Source organism: Salmo salar, chromosome ssa27, assembly GCF_905237065.1.
Source record: "Salmo salar chromosome ssa27, Ssal_v3.1, whole genome shotgun sequence".
NCBI lineage: Eukaryota > Metazoa > Chordata > Actinopteri > Salmoniformes > Salmonidae > Salmo > Salmo salar.
This window is the reverse complement of record NC_059468.1, coordinates 41,419,190-41,436,664: the sequence shown is the minus strand read 5'-3', so window position 1 is coordinate 41,436,664 and position 17,475 is coordinate 41,419,190. Positions and strand designations below refer to the sequence as shown.

Genomic DNA, 17,475 nt, shown 5'->3' with positions numbered 1-17,475 from the left:
ATCGATAGGTTTAGGCTACTCCACGATACTCACATGTTCCCTATACCCATCTTGAGGATGCTACAACCTAGCCTATGAATGAATTTTACAATGTAGGTGCACAGGACGAGAGAAACATTGGGAGTAATCAAGGTGACAGACGGTGACACATTCAATTCTAACTTGCACACTCCTGCCGGACCCGAGTTGATCCAGGGTGTAATCATTAGACCAACCGTTACAAATTATACATTCTATTGGACAAATTCAGGTGTGCTTATCCCCATTTTGTTCCATTTGCTAACGTTTAAGAAATGTTTTTCAACAGAATCGGCAGAATGAATACACCCATGATCACATGTAAACACTGTTCACTTCCATAGCAGCCACGTACAAACAGCATGATCCCTTTCATAGCAGCCACGTACAAACAGCATGAACATTTAACTCGTTGTATAAATCCTTCTCCCATCTACACACTCTCCTTCTCTCACTTTTTCAGCAAGCAGTTTAGCAGTTACACTAGCAGGCCCCAGTGGCAATAAATTAATAAAACCAAAAGCTTACCTTGACTTGGAGAGTTCCAGTGTTGGATAACCATAGCCAGCTAGCTAACATAACCATCCCTCTCTGTTTGAGCCAGGTGTATGAGAAGGCTAAACTAGCTAGCTGCATTCACTAGTTAAGTGAAAGTGAGAAAAAAATACAACGAAATATAGCTAGCTCTCTCTCGTGCTTTTTCATTTTTAAATACATTAATTTGTTCAAAACTGTTCAACTGTTGTCTTTCTCTCTCGGAGTCAACTACTCACCACATTTTATGCACAGCAGTGCTAGCTAGCTGTAGCTTATGCTTTCAGTACTAGATTCATTCTCTGATCTTTTGATTGGGTGGACAACATGTCAGTTCATGCTGCTAGAGCTCTGACAGGTTGCAGGACATCCTCTGCAAGTTGTAAAAATTACTATGGAAGTCTATGGAAGGGGGAGAAAACCCATGAGCCTCCTACGTTTTGTATTGAAGTCAATGTACCCAGAGGAGGACGGAAACTAGCTGTCCTCCAGCTACACCATGGTGCTACTCTACAGAGTGCTGTTGAGGCTACTGTAAACCTTCATTACAAAACAGTGTGTTTTAATCAATTATTTGATGACGTGAATATATTTAGTAGTTTTATCTGAAAAGGACAACTTTTACTATTTTAATGAAATTCACTGAGGAGGATGGTCCTCCCCTTCCTGTTCTGAGGAGGATGGTCCTCCCCTTCCTGTTCTGAGGAGGATGGCCCTCCCCTTCCTGTTCTGAGGAGGATGGTCCTCCCCTTCCTGTTCTGAGGAGGATGGTCCTCCCCTTCCTGTTCTGAGGAGGATGGTCCTCCCCTTCCTGTTCTGAGGAGGATGGTCCTCCCCTTCCTGTTCTGAGGTGCCTCCACTGGTGCCTGCTATTACCAACTCATGCATGTGAAATGCCTCTAAATCACCAGCACACGTTAATTACTTAAATGTATACAGTATATATGTTGTTGTGAACTAAAACACATACATACACACATATTATATATATATATATATATATATATATATACACATACAGCTCACCAGCTGTGCAAGGCCATAAGGCTGCCAGAAAAGCAGCACACAGGGAGAGTGGGGGGAAGAAAGGACTCCCGTATAGTTTGGGACGGTTACAGAGGTGACAGGAGTGAGTGCAGTTTTGATCCCGACAGGATACAGCAAGACCCGGAGCCAAGAAGACATACAGCAAGACCCGGAGCCCAGAAGAGATACAGCAAGACCCGGAGCCCAGAAGACATACAGCAAGACCCGGAGCCCAGAAGACATACAGCAAGACCCGGAGCCCAGAAGAGATAGAGCAAGCACACCCGGAGCCCAGAAGACATACAGCAAGACCCGGAGCCCAGAAGACATAGAGCAAGCACTACCCGGATCCCAGAAGACATAGAGCAAGACCTGGATCCCAGAAGACATACAGCAAGACCCGGAGCCCAGAAGACATACAGCAAGACCCGGAGCCCAGAAGACATACAGCAAGACCCGGAGCCCAGAAGACATACAGCAAGACCCGTAGCCCAGAAGACATACAGCAAGACCCGTAGCCCAGAAGACATACAGCAAGACCCGTAGCCCAGAAGACATACAGCAAGACCCGTAGCCCAGAAGACATACAGCAAGACCCGTAGCCCAGAAGACATACAGCAAGACCCGGAGCCCAGAAGACATACAGCAAGACCCGGAGCCAAGAAGACATACAGCAAGACCCGGAGCCCAGAAGACATACAGCAAGACCCGGAGCCCAGAAGACATACAGCAAGACCCGGAGCCCAGAAGACATACAGCAAGACCCGGAGCCAAGAAGACATACAGCAAGACCCGGACCCAAGAAGACATACAGCAAGACCCGGAGCCCAGAAGACATACAGCAAGACCCGGAGCCAAGAAGACATACAGCAAGACCCGGACCCAAGAAGACATACAGCAAGACCCGGAGCCCAGAAGACATACAGCAAGACCCGGAGCCAAGAAGACATACAGCAAGACCCGGAGCCAAGAAGACATACAGCAAGACCCGGAGCCCAGAAGACATACAGCAAGACCCGGAGCCAAGAAGACATACAGCAAGACCCGGACCCAAGAAGACATACAGCAAGACCCGGACCCAAGAAGACATACAGCAAGACCCGGAGCCCAGAAGACATACAGCAAGACCCGGAGCCCAGAAGACATACAGCAAGACCCGGAGCCCAGAAGACATACAGCAAGACCCGGAGCCCAGAAGACATACAGCAAGACCCGGAGCCCAGAAGACATACAGCAAGACCCGTAGCCCAGAAGACATACAGCAAGACCCGGAGCCCAGAAGACATACAGCAAGACCCGGAGCCCAGAAGACATACAGCAAGACCCGGAGCCCAGAAGACATACAGCAAGACCCGGAGCCAAGAAGACATACAGCAAGACCCGTAGCCAAGAAGACATACAGCAAGACCCGTAGCCCAGAAGACATACAGCAAGACCCGGAGCCAAGAAGACATACAGCAAGACCCGGAGCCAAGAAGACATACAGCAAGACCCGGAGCCCAGAAGACATAGAGCAAGACCCGGATCCCAGAAGACATACAGGAAGACCCGGAGCCCAGAAGACATACAGCAAGACCCGGACCCAAGAAGACATACAGCAAGACCCGGAGCCAAGAAGACATACAGCAAGACCCGGACCCAAGAAGACATACAGCAAGACCCGGAGCCCAGAAGACATACAGCAAGACCCGGAGCCCAGAAGACAGCGTCCCGGAGAGGGTCTCATGGGGAGACCTATCCTTTTCTTTTTGATGTATTATTTAAATAAACACCCTTGAAGCTGAGCTAATCCTACTCTGTCCGTGTCTGATCTGTGTAAACGTCTTGACCAAACCCCCTGGTCTGCCACAAGATATATCATTTTTTATTTGGTCTTCATGGTAGAGGTATGAGTACAGATATTGTTGGCTTGTTGCATATAGAAAATAAAGTGCAAAAATAACATTGATTTTATCACAATAACGACATACCGGTATGCCTGTAAATAATAATACTGTATATGTTATGTTGTCATTAATACTGAACAAAACATTATCTAAACCATAGACATCAATTCATTAAATAATCTCATATTGCATTTTCAGATTTTCCATGAAGCAGTTTGTCAATCTGCCATCAAATACAATACAACGACACACAGAATCAGTCTCTGTTTTACAACAAAGTTGGATGGACATATTGTAGTGCTGGGAGTTTTTCCAGACTGTTATGGCATAAATCACCTTGTGCGTTGAGCCACCATGACCGAGTACTCGTCTTCCTCCTCCCAGGGGACAACACGACGTCTTCCTCCTCCCCGGGGACAACACGACGTCTTCCTCCGCCCCGGGGACAACACGACGTCTTCCTCCTCCCCGGGACAACACGACGTCTTCCTCCTCCCCGGGACAACACGACGTCTTCCTCCTCCCCGGGGACAACACGACGTCTTCCTCCTCCCCGGGACAACACGACGTCTTCCTCCTCCCCGGGGACAACACGACGTCTTCCTCCTCCCCGGGGACAACACGACGTCTTCCTCCTCCCCGGGGACAACACGACGTCTTCCTCCTCCCCGGGGACAACACGACGTCTTCCTCCTCCCCGGGGACAACACGACGTCTTCCTCCTCCCCGGGGACAACACGACGTCTTCCTCCTCCCCGGGACAACACGACGTCTTCCTCCTCGGGACAACACGACGTCTTCCTCCTCGGGACAACACGACGTCTTCCTCCTCGGGACAACACGACGTCTTCCTCCTCCCCGGGACAACACGACGTCTTCCTCCGCCCCGGGGACAACACGACGTCTTCCTCCTCCCCGGGACAACACGACGTCTTCCTCCTCCCCGGGACAACACGACGTCTTCCTCCTCCCCGGGGACAACACGACGTCTTCCTCCTCCCCGGGGACAACACGACGTCTTCCTCCTCCCCGGGACAACACGACGTCTTCCTCCTCCCTGGGACAACACGACGTCTTCCTCAGGACAACACGACGTCTTCCTCCACCCCGGGGACAACACGACGTCTTCCTCCTCCCCGGGACAACACGACGTCTTCCTCAGGACAACACGATGTCTTCCTCCTCAGGAAAACACGACGTCTTCCTCCTCAGGACAACACGACGTCTTCCTCCTCAGGACAACACGACGTCTTGTTGGTCGTGCTAAACATAATTCACTCCAGTTCAGAACCATCTCTTGATCATACAGTAGCCAAGACAAGGTTGACATGGAACTCTGTCTCGGTCTCGGATTGTTCCCCTCTTAAACCACTGGGAGGAGACAGAGGGAAACATCGGACCCAGTTTTAATCCTAAAGTTAAATTCTTCCTTTCCTTGTCTCCTCTCCTTCGTGTCCACTGTTGATGGGATCTCTAACAGTCATCTGTGTGGTTTTCCCTTCTCCCCCAGATCCTCTATAATCCCTCCCCCGGCCTCCATGTCATCAGCATCATCCATGAAGACGGGCCAATCACTATCTCCTTCCCCGCGTTCCATGGCCTCTGGTTGGCCGTCGAGGTTGATGTGGGCGGGAGGTGAGTCGTCGTGGCCCGTGGTCGTAACACGGGTACAGTTGTCACACAGGCCAAAGCGTTTGAGTCCGTGGGACAGGGCTCCGGCGAAGCTTCGTCTGCACCCTTTACACACCATGGGCCAAATGGAGCGGTGAACCTGGGTATCAAGAGACAAACACATGTTAACATCGTCATCAATACACACACAATGTCCATCAGTACACACAGACTACAGAACAGAGGGACCAGGCTGATACACACAGACTACAGAACACAGAGGGACCTGGCTGATACACACAGACTACAGAACACAGAGGGACCTGGCTGATACACACAGACTACAGAACACAGAGGGACCTGGCTGATACACACAGACTACAGAACACAGAGGGACCAGGCTGATAGAGGTAGACTACAGAACACAGAGGGACCAGGCTGAGAGAGGCAGACTACAGAACAGAGGGACCAGGCTGATAGAGGTAGACTACAGAACAGAGGGACCAGGCTGAGAGAGACAGACTACAGAACAGAGGGACCAGGCTGAGAGAGGCAGACTACAGAACAGAGGGACCAGGCTGATAGAGGCAGACTACAGAACACAGAGGGACCAGGCTGAGAGAGGTAGACTACAGAACACAGAGGGACCAGGCTGAGAGAGGCAGACTACAGAACAGAGGGACCAGGCTGATAGAGGCAGACTACAGAACAGAGGGACCAGGCTGATAGAGGCAGACTACAGAACAGAGGGACCAGGCTGATAGAGGCAGACTACAGAACAGAGGGACCTGGCTGATACACACAGACTACAGAACAGAGGGACCAGGCTGATAGAGGCAGACTACAGAACACAGAGGGACCAGGCTGAGAGAGGTAGACTACAGAACACAGAGGGACCAGGCTGAGAGAGGCAGACTACAGAACAGAGGGACCAGGCTGATAGAGGCAGACTACAGAACAGAGGGACCAGGCTGATAGAGGCAGACTACAGAACAGAGGGACCAGGCTGATAGAGGCAGACTACAGAACAGAGGGACCTGGCTGATACACACAGACTACAGAACAGAGGGACCAGGCTGATAGAGGTAGACTACAGAACACAGAGGGACCAGGCTGAGAGAGGCAGACTACAGAACAGAGGGACCAGGCTGAGAGAGGCAGACTACAGAACAGAGGGACCAGGCTGATAGAGGCAGACTACAGAACACAGAGGGACCAGGCTGATAGAGGCAGACTACAGAACACAGAGGGACCAGGCTGATAGAGGCAGACTACAGAACACAGAGGGACCAGGCTGATACACACAGACTACAGAACAGAGGGACCAGGCTGATACACACAGACTACAGAACAGAGGGACCAGGCTGATAGAGACAGACTACAGAACACAGAGGGACCAGGCTGATACACACAGACTACAGAACAGAGGGACCAGGCTGATACACACAGACTACAGAACAGAGGGACCAGGCTGATAGAGGTAGACTACAGAACAGAGGGACCAGGCTGATAGAGGCAGACTACAGAACAGAGGGACCAGGCTGATAGAGGCAGACTACAGAACAGAGGGACCAGGCTGAGAGAGGCAGACTACAGAACAGAGGGACCAGGCTGATAGAGGCAGACTACAGAACACAGAGGGACCAGGCTGATAGAGGCAGACTACAGAACAGAGGGACCAGGCTGATAGAGGCAGACTACAGAACACAGAGGGACCAGGCTGAGAGAGGCAGACTACAGAACACAGAGGGACCAGGCTGATAGAGGCAGACTACAGAACAGAGGGACCAGGCTGATAGAGGCAGACTACAGAACAGAGGGACCAGGCTGATAGAGGCAGACTACAGAACAGAGGGACCAGGCTGATAGAGGCAGACTACAGAACAGAGGGACCAGGCTGAGAGACAGACTACAGAACACAGAGGGACCAGGCTGATAGAGAGGCAGACTACAGAACAGAGGGACCAGGCTGAGAGACAGACTACAGAACACAGAGGGACCAGGCTGAGAGAGCCAGACTACAGAACAGAGGGACCAGGCTGATAGAGGCAGACTACAGAACAGAGGGACCAGGCTGATAGAGGCAGACTACAGAGGGACCAGGCTGATAGAGGCAGACTACAGAACAGAGGGACCAGGCTGATAGAGGCAGACTACAGAGGGACCAGGCTGATAGAGACAGACTACAGAGGGACCAGGCTGATAGAGACAGACTACAGAACAGAGGGACCAGGCTGATAGAGGCAGACTACAGAACAGAGGGACCAGGCTGATAGAGGCAGACTACAGAACAGAGGGACCAGGCTGATAGAGGCAGACTACAGAACAGAGGGACCAGGCTGAGAGAGGCAGACTACAGAACACAGAGGGACCAGGCTGATAGAGGCAGACTACAGAACACAGAGGGACCAGGCTGATAGAGGCAGACTACAGAACAGAGGGACCAGGCTGATAGAGGCAGACTACAGAACACAGAGGGACCAGGCTGAGAGAGGCAGACTACAGAACACAGAGGGACCAGGCTGATAGAGGCAGACTACAGAACAGAGGGACCAGGCTGATAGAGGCAGACTACAGAACAGAGGGACCAGGCTGATAGAGGCAGACTACAGAACAGAGGGACCAGGCTGATAGAGGCAGACTACAGAACAGAGGGACCAGGCTGATAGAGGCAGACTACAGAACACAGAGGGACCAGGCTGATAGAGACAGACTACAGAACAGAGGGACCAGGCTGATAGAGGCAGACTACAGAACAGAGGGACCAGGCTGAGAGAGGCAGACTACAGAACAGAGGGACCAGGCTGATAGAGGCAGACTACAGAACACAGAGGGACCAGGCTGATAGAGGCAGACTACAGAACACAGAGGGACCAGGCTGATAGAGGCAGACTACAGAACAGAGAGACCAGGCTGATAGAGGCAGACTACAGAACAGAGGGACCAGGCTGAGAGAGGCAGACTACAGAACACAGAGGGACCAGGCTGATAGAGGCAGACTACAGAACAGAGGGACCAGGCTGATAGAGGCAGACTACAGAACAGAGGGACCAGGCTGATAGAGGCAGACTACAGAACAGAGGGACCAGGCTGATAGAGGCAGACTACAGAACAGAGGGACCAGGCTGATAGAGGCAGACTACAGAGGGACCAGGCTGATAGAGACAGACTACAGAGGGACCAGGCTGATAGAGACAGACTACAGAACAGTGGGACCAGGCTGAGAGAGGCAGACTACAGAACAGAGGGACCAGGCTGAGAGAGACAGACTACAGAACACAGAGGGACCAGGCTGATAGAGGCAGACTACAGAACAGAGGGACCAGGCTGATAGAGGCAGACTACAGAACAGAGGGACCAGGCTGATAGAGGCAGACTACAGAACAGAGGGACCAGGCTGATAGAGGCAGACTACAGAACAGAGGGACCAGGCTGATAGAGGCAGACTACAGAGGGACCAGGCTGATAGAGACAGACTACAGAGGGACCAGGCTGATAGAGGCAGACTACAGAACAGAGGGACCAGGCTGATAGAGGCAGACTACAGAGGGACCAGGCTGATAGAGACAGACTACAGAGGGACCAGGCTGATAGAGACAGACTACAGAACAGAGGGACCAGGCTGATAGAGGTAGACTACAGAACAGAGGGACCAGGCTGATAGAGGCAGACTACAGAACAGAGGGACCAGGCTGATAGAGGCAGACTACAGAACAGAGGGACCAGGCTGATAGAGGCAGACTACAGAAACAGAGGGACCAGGCTGATAGAGGCAGACTACAGAACAGAGGGACCAGGCTGATAGAGGCAGACTACAGAACAGAGGGACCAGGCTGAGAGAGACAGACTACAGAGGGACCAGGCTGATAGAGGGAGACATATACATAACCATGATGATGGTCTGATTCCTCATTATGAAGAACCCAATAGCAAACAGACACCCAGTGACAGACAGACAGAGAGATGGTCAGACCTAATCAACAGATGGTCAGACCTAATCAACAGATGGCCAGACCTAATCAACAGATGGTCAGACCTAATCAACAGATGGTCAGACCTAATCAACAGATGGCCAGACCTAATCAACAGATGGTCAGACCTAATCAACAGATGGTCAGACCTAATCAACAGATGGCCAGACCTAATCAACAGATGGTCAGACCTAATCAACAGATGGTCAGACCTAATCAACAGATGGTCAGACCTAATCAACAGATGGCCAGACCTAATCAACAGATGGCCAGACCTAATCAACAGATGGCCAGACCTAATCAACAGATGGTCAGACCTAATCAAAAGATGGTCAGACAGAGAGATGGTCAGACCTAATCAACAGATGGTCAGACAGAGAGATGGCCAGACCTAATCAACAGATGGTCAGACCTAATCAACAGATGGTCAGACCTAATCAACAGATGGTCAGACAGAGAGATGGCCAGACCTAATCAACAGATGGTCAGACCTAATCAACAGATGGTCAGACAGAGAGATGGCCAGACCTAATCAACAGATGGCCAGACCTAATCAACAGATGGTCAGACCTAATCAACAGATGGCCAGACAGAGAGATGGTCAGACCTAATCAACAGATGGTCAGACCTAATCAACAGATGGTCAGACCTAATCAACAGATGGTCAGACATAATCAACAGATGGTCAGACCTAATCAAGAGATGGTCAGACCTAATCAACAGATGGCCAGACAGAGAGATGGTCAGACCTAATCAACAGATGGTCAGACATAATCAACAGATGGTCAGACCTAATCAACAGATGGTCAGACCTAATCAACAGATGGTCAGACCTAATCAACAGATGGTCAGACATAATCAACAGATGGTCAGACCTAATCAACAGATGGTCAGACCTAATCAACAGATGGTCAGACCTAATCAACAGATGGTCAGACCTAATCAACAGATGGTCAGACCTAATCAACAGATGGTCAGACCTAATCAACAGATGGTCAGACAGAGAGATGGTCAGACCTAAACAACAGATGGCCAGACCTAATCAACAGATGGCCAGACCTAATCAACAGATGGTCAGACAGAGAGATGGTCAGACCTAATCAACAGATGGTCAGACAGAGAGATGGTCAGACCTAATCAACAGATGGTCAGACCTAATCAACAGATGGTCAGACCTAATCAACAGATGGTCAGACCTAATCAACAGATGGTCAGACCTAATCAACAGATGGTCAGACAGAGAGATGGTCAGACCTAATCAACAGATGGCCAGACCTAATCAACAGATGGCCAGACCTAATCAACAGATGGTCAGACAGAGAGATGGTCAGACCTAATCAACAGATGGTCAGACCTAATCAACAGATGGTCAGACCTAATCAACAGATGGCCAGACCTAATCAACAGATGGTCAGACATAATCAAGAGATGGCCAGACCTAATCAACAGATGGTCAGACAGAGAGATGGTCAGACCTAATCAACAGATGGTCAGACAGAGAGATGGTCAGACCTAATCAACAGATGGTCAGACCTAATCAACAGATGGTCAGACCTAATCAACAGATGGTCAGACCTAATCAACAGATGGTCAGACCTAATCAACAGATGGCCAGACCTAATCAACAGATGGCCAGACCTAATCAACAGATGGTCAGACCTAATCAACAGATGGTCAGACCTAATCAACAGATGGTCAGACATAATCAACAGATGGTCAGACCTAATCAACAGATGGTCAGACCTAATCAACAGATGGTCAGACCTAATCAACAGATGGTCAGACCTAATCAACAGATGGTCAGACCTAATCAACAGATGGCCAGACCTAATCAACAGATGGTCAGACATAATCAACAGATGGTCAGACCTAATCAACAGATGGTCAGACCTAATCAACAGATGGTCAGACATAATCAACAGATGGTCAGACCTAATCAACAGATGGTCAGACCTAATCAACAGATGGCCAGACCTAATCAACAGATGGTCAGACATAATCAAGAGATGGCCAGACCTAATCAACAGATGGTCAGACCTAATCAACAGATGGTCAGACCTAATCAACAGATGGTCAGACAGAGAGATGGTCAGACCTAATCAACAGATGGTCAGACATAATCAACAGATGGTCAGACCTAATCAACAGATGGTCAGACCTAATCAACAGATGGTCAGACATAATCAACAGATGGTCAGACCTAATCAACAGATGGTCAGACCTAATCAACAGATGGTCAGACCTAATCAACAGATGGTCAGACCTAATCAACAGATGGTCAGACAGAGAGATGGTCAGACCTAATCAACAGATGGCCAGACCTAATCAACAGATGGTCAGACAGAGAGAGAGATGGTCAGACCTAATCAACAGATGGTCAGACAGAGAGATGGTCAGACCTAATCAACAGATGGTCAGACCTAATCAACAGATGGTCAGACCTAATCAACAGATGGTCAGACCTAATCAACAGATGGTCAGACCTAATCAACAGATGGTCAGACAGAGAGATGGTCAGACCTAATCAACAGATGGTCAGACAGAGAGATGGTCAGACCTAATCAACAGATGGTCAGACCTAATCAACAGATGGTCAGACCTAATCAACAGATGGTCAGACCTAATCAACAGATGGCCAGACCTAATCAACAGATGGCCAGACCTAATCAACAGATGGTCAGACCTAATCAACAGATGGTCAGACCTAATCAACAGATGGTCAGACATAATCAACAGATGGTCAGACCTAATCAACAGATGGTCAGACCTAATCAACAGATGGTCAGACCTAATCAACAGATGGTCAGACCTAATCAACAGATGGTCAGACCTAATCAACAGATGGCCAGACCTAATCAACAGATGGTCAGACATAATCAACAGATGGTCAGACCTAATCAACAGATGGTCAGACCTAATCAACAGATGGTCAGACATAATCAACAGATGGTCAGACCTAATCAACAGATGGTCAGACCTAATCAACAGATGGCCAGACCTAATCAACAGATGGTCAGACATAATCAAGAGATGGCCAGACCTAATCAACAGATGGTCAGACCTAATCAACAGATGGTCAGACCTAATCAACAGATGGTCAGACATAATCAACAGATGGCCAGACCTAATCAACAGATTCTAATGATTTTCGTGTGGCTACATATTTGTCTGAAGTAAATTATTGATCGAGACAATCTCTCTCTCTCTCTCTCTCTCTCTCTCTCTTACGCTGAGTGAGTGGCTGCGGAGGTGTTCCTGACGTGTAAACCTCTTGCCACATGTCTCACAGGGGAAGGGTCTCTCTCCAGTGTGACAGCGGATGTGTCTCTTCAGGATGCCCTTCTGCTTGCCGGTGTACGGGCAGAACGGACACTTGTGGAGCTTTACCGGCACCACCAATCTCCTGCAGGGGAGGAAAGTCAATTAAACAATGAATCAATCAATATCCAGTACAAACCGACACCACCAAGCCATCTCCTGCAGGGGGCAGCATTGATCAATGATTTAGTCCTTTAGTCAATGTTATATGGTATTTTTTTTTTTTAAAGCAAATATACTTGAAAGTAGAAAGAAAAACCCTAAAAGTCAAAGCCTGATAGTGGTAAGAAAATAATGCCATATTTAGGAAGTAACAAGATGAAAATAAAGTTTAATATCAAGCCTTATAGAGTTAAAACTTAATGATTGTAATTACCTGTGTCCTCTCCGTACCAGTCGCTCTGTATCTCCATAATAGAGGAACCACCCATCCCCAGGCCTGCATCCACCCTGCCTCCCCCACCCCAGAGGCCCATTCTCTGGGCAAACATCTGTCCCTGCTCCCCTCTGTCCCTCTGGGGGCTGGAGCGACCTCTCAACAGCACATCCATGAACTGCCTGGCGTGGCAGCCCCGAAGCCCAGGTTGGAACGCTCGTTGTTGGGGGAAGGGCTGGAAGATGCCAGTCTTTCATGGAGGGAGGGTACCATAAACAACGGCAGGTCTTTGGTATCGGGGGACCCTTCCTCGGCCTCGTCATCGGGGTCGTACTCGATCTTGGGGAGCACCAGTTCAGAGGTCAACCCAGAGGTTGAGGGGGAAAGGGGGTTCATCAGATGGTTCCCGTGTCCGTGGGGGTTGGGGGGGGGGTCAGGCCCCCAGTAATATGAGATGGGAACTCCCCTCTGGAGCTGCAGTCGCTCTCAGAGTCTCTGCTAGGGCCGGGGGGCGTGGGGACCCTGGGGAGGGCTGCTGCCGAGGATGGGGGGTCTGTGACAGTGGAAGGGGAGGGCTCTAAACTTACATTAGTAACTCCATCTTCCTCTAGTGACAACGACGGTACAGCTACAGGTACAGGTACAGAGGCTCTGGAAGAGGGAGGTGGCATGGCTGGGGTTCCACTGTCAGCCGGACCGTCTCTTTCCGTCTCTTTGTTTCTATCCCTCTCTTTCTCCCTGTTACAGATCTCCAGAGAGGAGCGGATGTAGCCTTTACAGAAGGACACCACATCAGTCATCTGGAGGTAGCTGGCCGCTGACATCACCTCGATGACGTTGTCGCTGCGCAGGTCCAGTCGGCCCGAGTACAGGAAGTCCAGGATGGAGGAGAAGGCTTCGGCCGTCACGATGTCCAGAGAGGCCGTGCTGTGGTGCTGACCGCTGTCCTGAGGAGGGTGGTGGAGAGATTCCAGGGAGTAAGGTGTACTGTAAACAGGCTATTAAACTAGAACAGAGTTTACACAACTACATAAAAGTTACAAGTATACTTTCCAAAAAACAGGAGTGTCATTGGCAACTGTTACTATAGCCATTATCAATCTTTCTTTCACAAAACACAGGCTCTTTAACTATGTATCAGTACTATGTAAACTTCAGAAACTACTCGCCTGTAGGTAGTGGACCAATAGGGCGCGGAAGTAGCCGCTGCCGGCGAATAGGACGTTGCGATGGGCCTTGAAGACCCGCCCCTCCACGACTATACTGCAGTCACAGAAGAAACTCTCTTCCGCTGCTCATTGAGCTCACACAGCAGCTTAGACTGGTAGCCTGTCACCTCCATCTCCACAACACCTCTTCATGGGGGGGGAGAGAGGATGGGAGCCAGGGAGGAGAGTTAAAACAGTGTAGACTGGTAGCTTGACTTCCATCTCCACAACACCTCTTCATGGGGGAGAGGGAGGGAGCCAGGGAGGAGAGTTAAAACAGTGGGACTCCTCCATCTCCACAACACCTCTTCATGGGAGGGGGGGGTGAGGATGGGAGCTGGGGGGGAGAGAGAGGATGGGAACCGGGAGGAGAGTTAAAACAGTGTAGACTGGTAACCTGACACCTCCATCTCCACAACACCTCTTCATGGGGGGGAGAGAGAGAGGATGGGAGCTGGGGGGGAGAGAGAGAGGATGGGAGCTGGGGGGGCAAGAGAGAGGATGGGAACCAGGGAGGAGTTAAAACTGTGTGGACTGGTAACCTGTCACCTCCATTTTCCCAACACTGCTCTATGGGCACTAGAGAAAGAGGGACAGAATGGAAGGGATTAGGAGAGTGAGAGGGATTGAGAGAGTAAGGGACCTCATGTGAAGGATTGAGAGCAATGTGAGATAAGAAAGAGAGAGGGTGAGCAGAGATATGTAGAAAGGATAGAACTCCAGAAGCGACCCTGTCTACAACCAACTACCCTCACCCTGCCTTGAAGAGAAGATCCACAACTGATAATCATAGGAAGGCTCTGGGGAAAAGCTCTAAACTAAATATATATTGTAGTAGCTAGCTAGCTAGCTAGGAGAAAGGTTTTTCTCCACTCCAGTCTCTTTGGTAGAATCACAGATGTAGCTAACGTTAGCTAGAGCAAAACCTCTGTATCGATAGCTAGCTAGCATTACATTTACCAAACATACCGTACAAATGAACATACAGGACACACATTTAAACTCGTATAAAAAAAACGTTACCTGACTAAACGTTGAGAGCTGTCGTAAGTAAACACATAGCTAGGTTGATATGTTGTTGTAGCATCCGCAGCTAGTTAGCTAACAACGACAACCAGCTTTTCAGTAGTTACTATAGCAACAAAGCCAAAATTACCTATCGGAAAAATTTATAAAAACAAAAATGATATTTTTGGTCTTAATTCAAAGTTTGAGATTGTCATACGGTTAGCAGTGTGTTTAAGATTTGGGTTATGTTTAAAAATTCCATTTTTAAGAAGATAATTGTAGAAATAGGCGGAGTGTATCACGTTGTGGCTATGGTAACTAGTGACAACCCAACTACCGCTGCCCATTTCCTCCTTTCTATATTCAGTGTGACAGACACAAGATTCGGCCAATGAGAGACGAGAGAAATATTAGGGCGCGGCTAAGAGGCGCTGAGCCAATCACATCATGTAAAAATAGACTAATGCACGCCTTTAAAGGAATATTACATTTAAGGGGCTTTATTGGCATGGAAAACACATATGTAAACATTGCTAAAGCAAGTGAAATAGATCATAAAGAAAAGTTAAATAAACAATACAAATGAACAGTAAACATTACACCTACATTAAGTTCCAAAAGAACAAAGACATTACAAATGTCATTATGCAAATAGTTAAAGTATAAAAGGGAAAATAAATAAGCATAAACATGGTTTGTATTTACAATGTTGTTTGTTCTTCACTGGTTGACCTTTTCTTGTGGCAACAGGTCACAAATATTACTGCTGTGATGGCACACTGTGGTATTTCACCTAATTGATATGGGAGTTTATCAAAATTGGATTTGTTTTCGAATTATTTGTGGGTCTCTGGTATCTGTCTCTATCTTGTAGATTTCTTTATCATCACTAGAGGGCATCACTGAGTTAGCCAAGTACACCAAGCCTACACCACAGATTATCCATTATATTGACCAGATACTGCAGTGGCCCCTCTAAACAATGAAAAATAAATGTATTCAAAAATGGAAGGCAGTCGGAAAGGAAGCCAGATCATGTGGGACCATTATATCCAATGAGAGGGCAGATACGGACGTTTCAGTCACAACGGATTCCACTAGTTACCACAGCCACAAAGTCAAAATTGTCTATATCATAAAAATAAATAAATACTGAAAACAAAAATGTTCTTTTGGGTTTTCATTTAAGGTTAGGGTTCGGCATAAGATTAGCAGTGTGCTTAGGTTTATGATTAAAATCACATTTTAAGAAAATACATTTTCGAAATTGCCCGGGTTTACGCCTTTGTGGCTATGGTAACCAGTGATGACCAGGCACAACTCTGATATAAAGTGGGTTTTCGCAAAGCTGCCGGAATGCCACGTGTCCTAATTATATCAGCACACTGACAACAACCTAATCATTACCAAACTTCTATTCGCTCAACAACAACAACAAAAACACACGTAGCAAATTAACCATTATATTTCTTCCTAGCCAAATTCAACACCTTCATTGACCCCCCCCCTCCATCATACAAAACTCCTCACTGGTGAACAAAAACATAAATCAAATAAACGCCATCTGCTGGAGAAGACAGATTCTGGGCCAAGTTATCACTCTCACTTTTGCTCTTCCTCTGCCTACACTACAGGATGGCGTGTGATGAACCTCTATGTGCAGAGAGGATTGTTGCTTGCCTGTGTTTCATCTAACCTGTTTGGGGATAAGGGATTCGGTCTGTTCCATTTCATTTGTTTACAATTCAGAAAATTGAGTTATTGCAGTTCACAAATGTAGAGCACCTAGACTATTTTTAATTAGAGCAGCTGGCCTATTCTCCCCTATTCCCTCTGCTGTTCAGATTCAAAGAAATTGGATAGCGGTTGGTAGATAGTCATATATTATAGCTTCTCCTTACTGTCTTATGGGTTAGGAAGCTAAACTCTATCCATTCCTTTCAGATAAGTTAGGAAGCTAAACTCTATCCATTCCTTTCAGATAAGTTAGGAAGCTGAAGTATATTAATTCCTTTCAGATAAGTTAGGAAGCTGAAGTTTATTAATTCCTTTCAGATAAGTTAGGAAGCTAAACTCTATCCATTCCTTTCAGATAAGTTAGGAAGCTGAATTATATTAATTCCTTTCAGATAAGTTAGGAAGCTAAACTCTATCCATTCCTTTCAGATAAGTTAGGAAGCTGAAGTATATTAATTCCTTTCAGATAAGTTAGGAAGCTAAACTCTATCCATGCCTTTCAGATAAGTTAGGAAGCTGAAGTATATTAATTCCTTTCAGATAAGTTAGGAAGCTAAACTCTATCCATGCCTTTCAGATAAGTTAGGAAGCTGAAGTATATTAATTCCTTTCAGATAAGTTAGGAAGCTGAAGTATATTAATTCCTTTCAGATAAGTTAGGAAGCTAAACTCTATCCATTCCTTTCAGATAAGTTAGGAAGCTGAAGTATATTAATTCCTTTCAGATAAGTTAGGAAGCTAAACTCTATCCATTCCTTTCAGATAAGTTAGGAAGCTGAAGT

The 17,475-nt window shown here is 47.9% G+C and overlaps 1 pseudogene; it reads right to left on the bottom strand.

The window, feature by feature from the left end:
* Positions 1-3,426: 3,426 nt before the first annotated feature.
* On the bottom strand, positions 3,427-14,082 carry LOC106589107 (zinc finger and BTB domain-containing protein 8B-like; annotated as a pseudogene).
* Between the last annotated feature and the right edge of the window lie 3,393 nt (positions 14,083-17,475).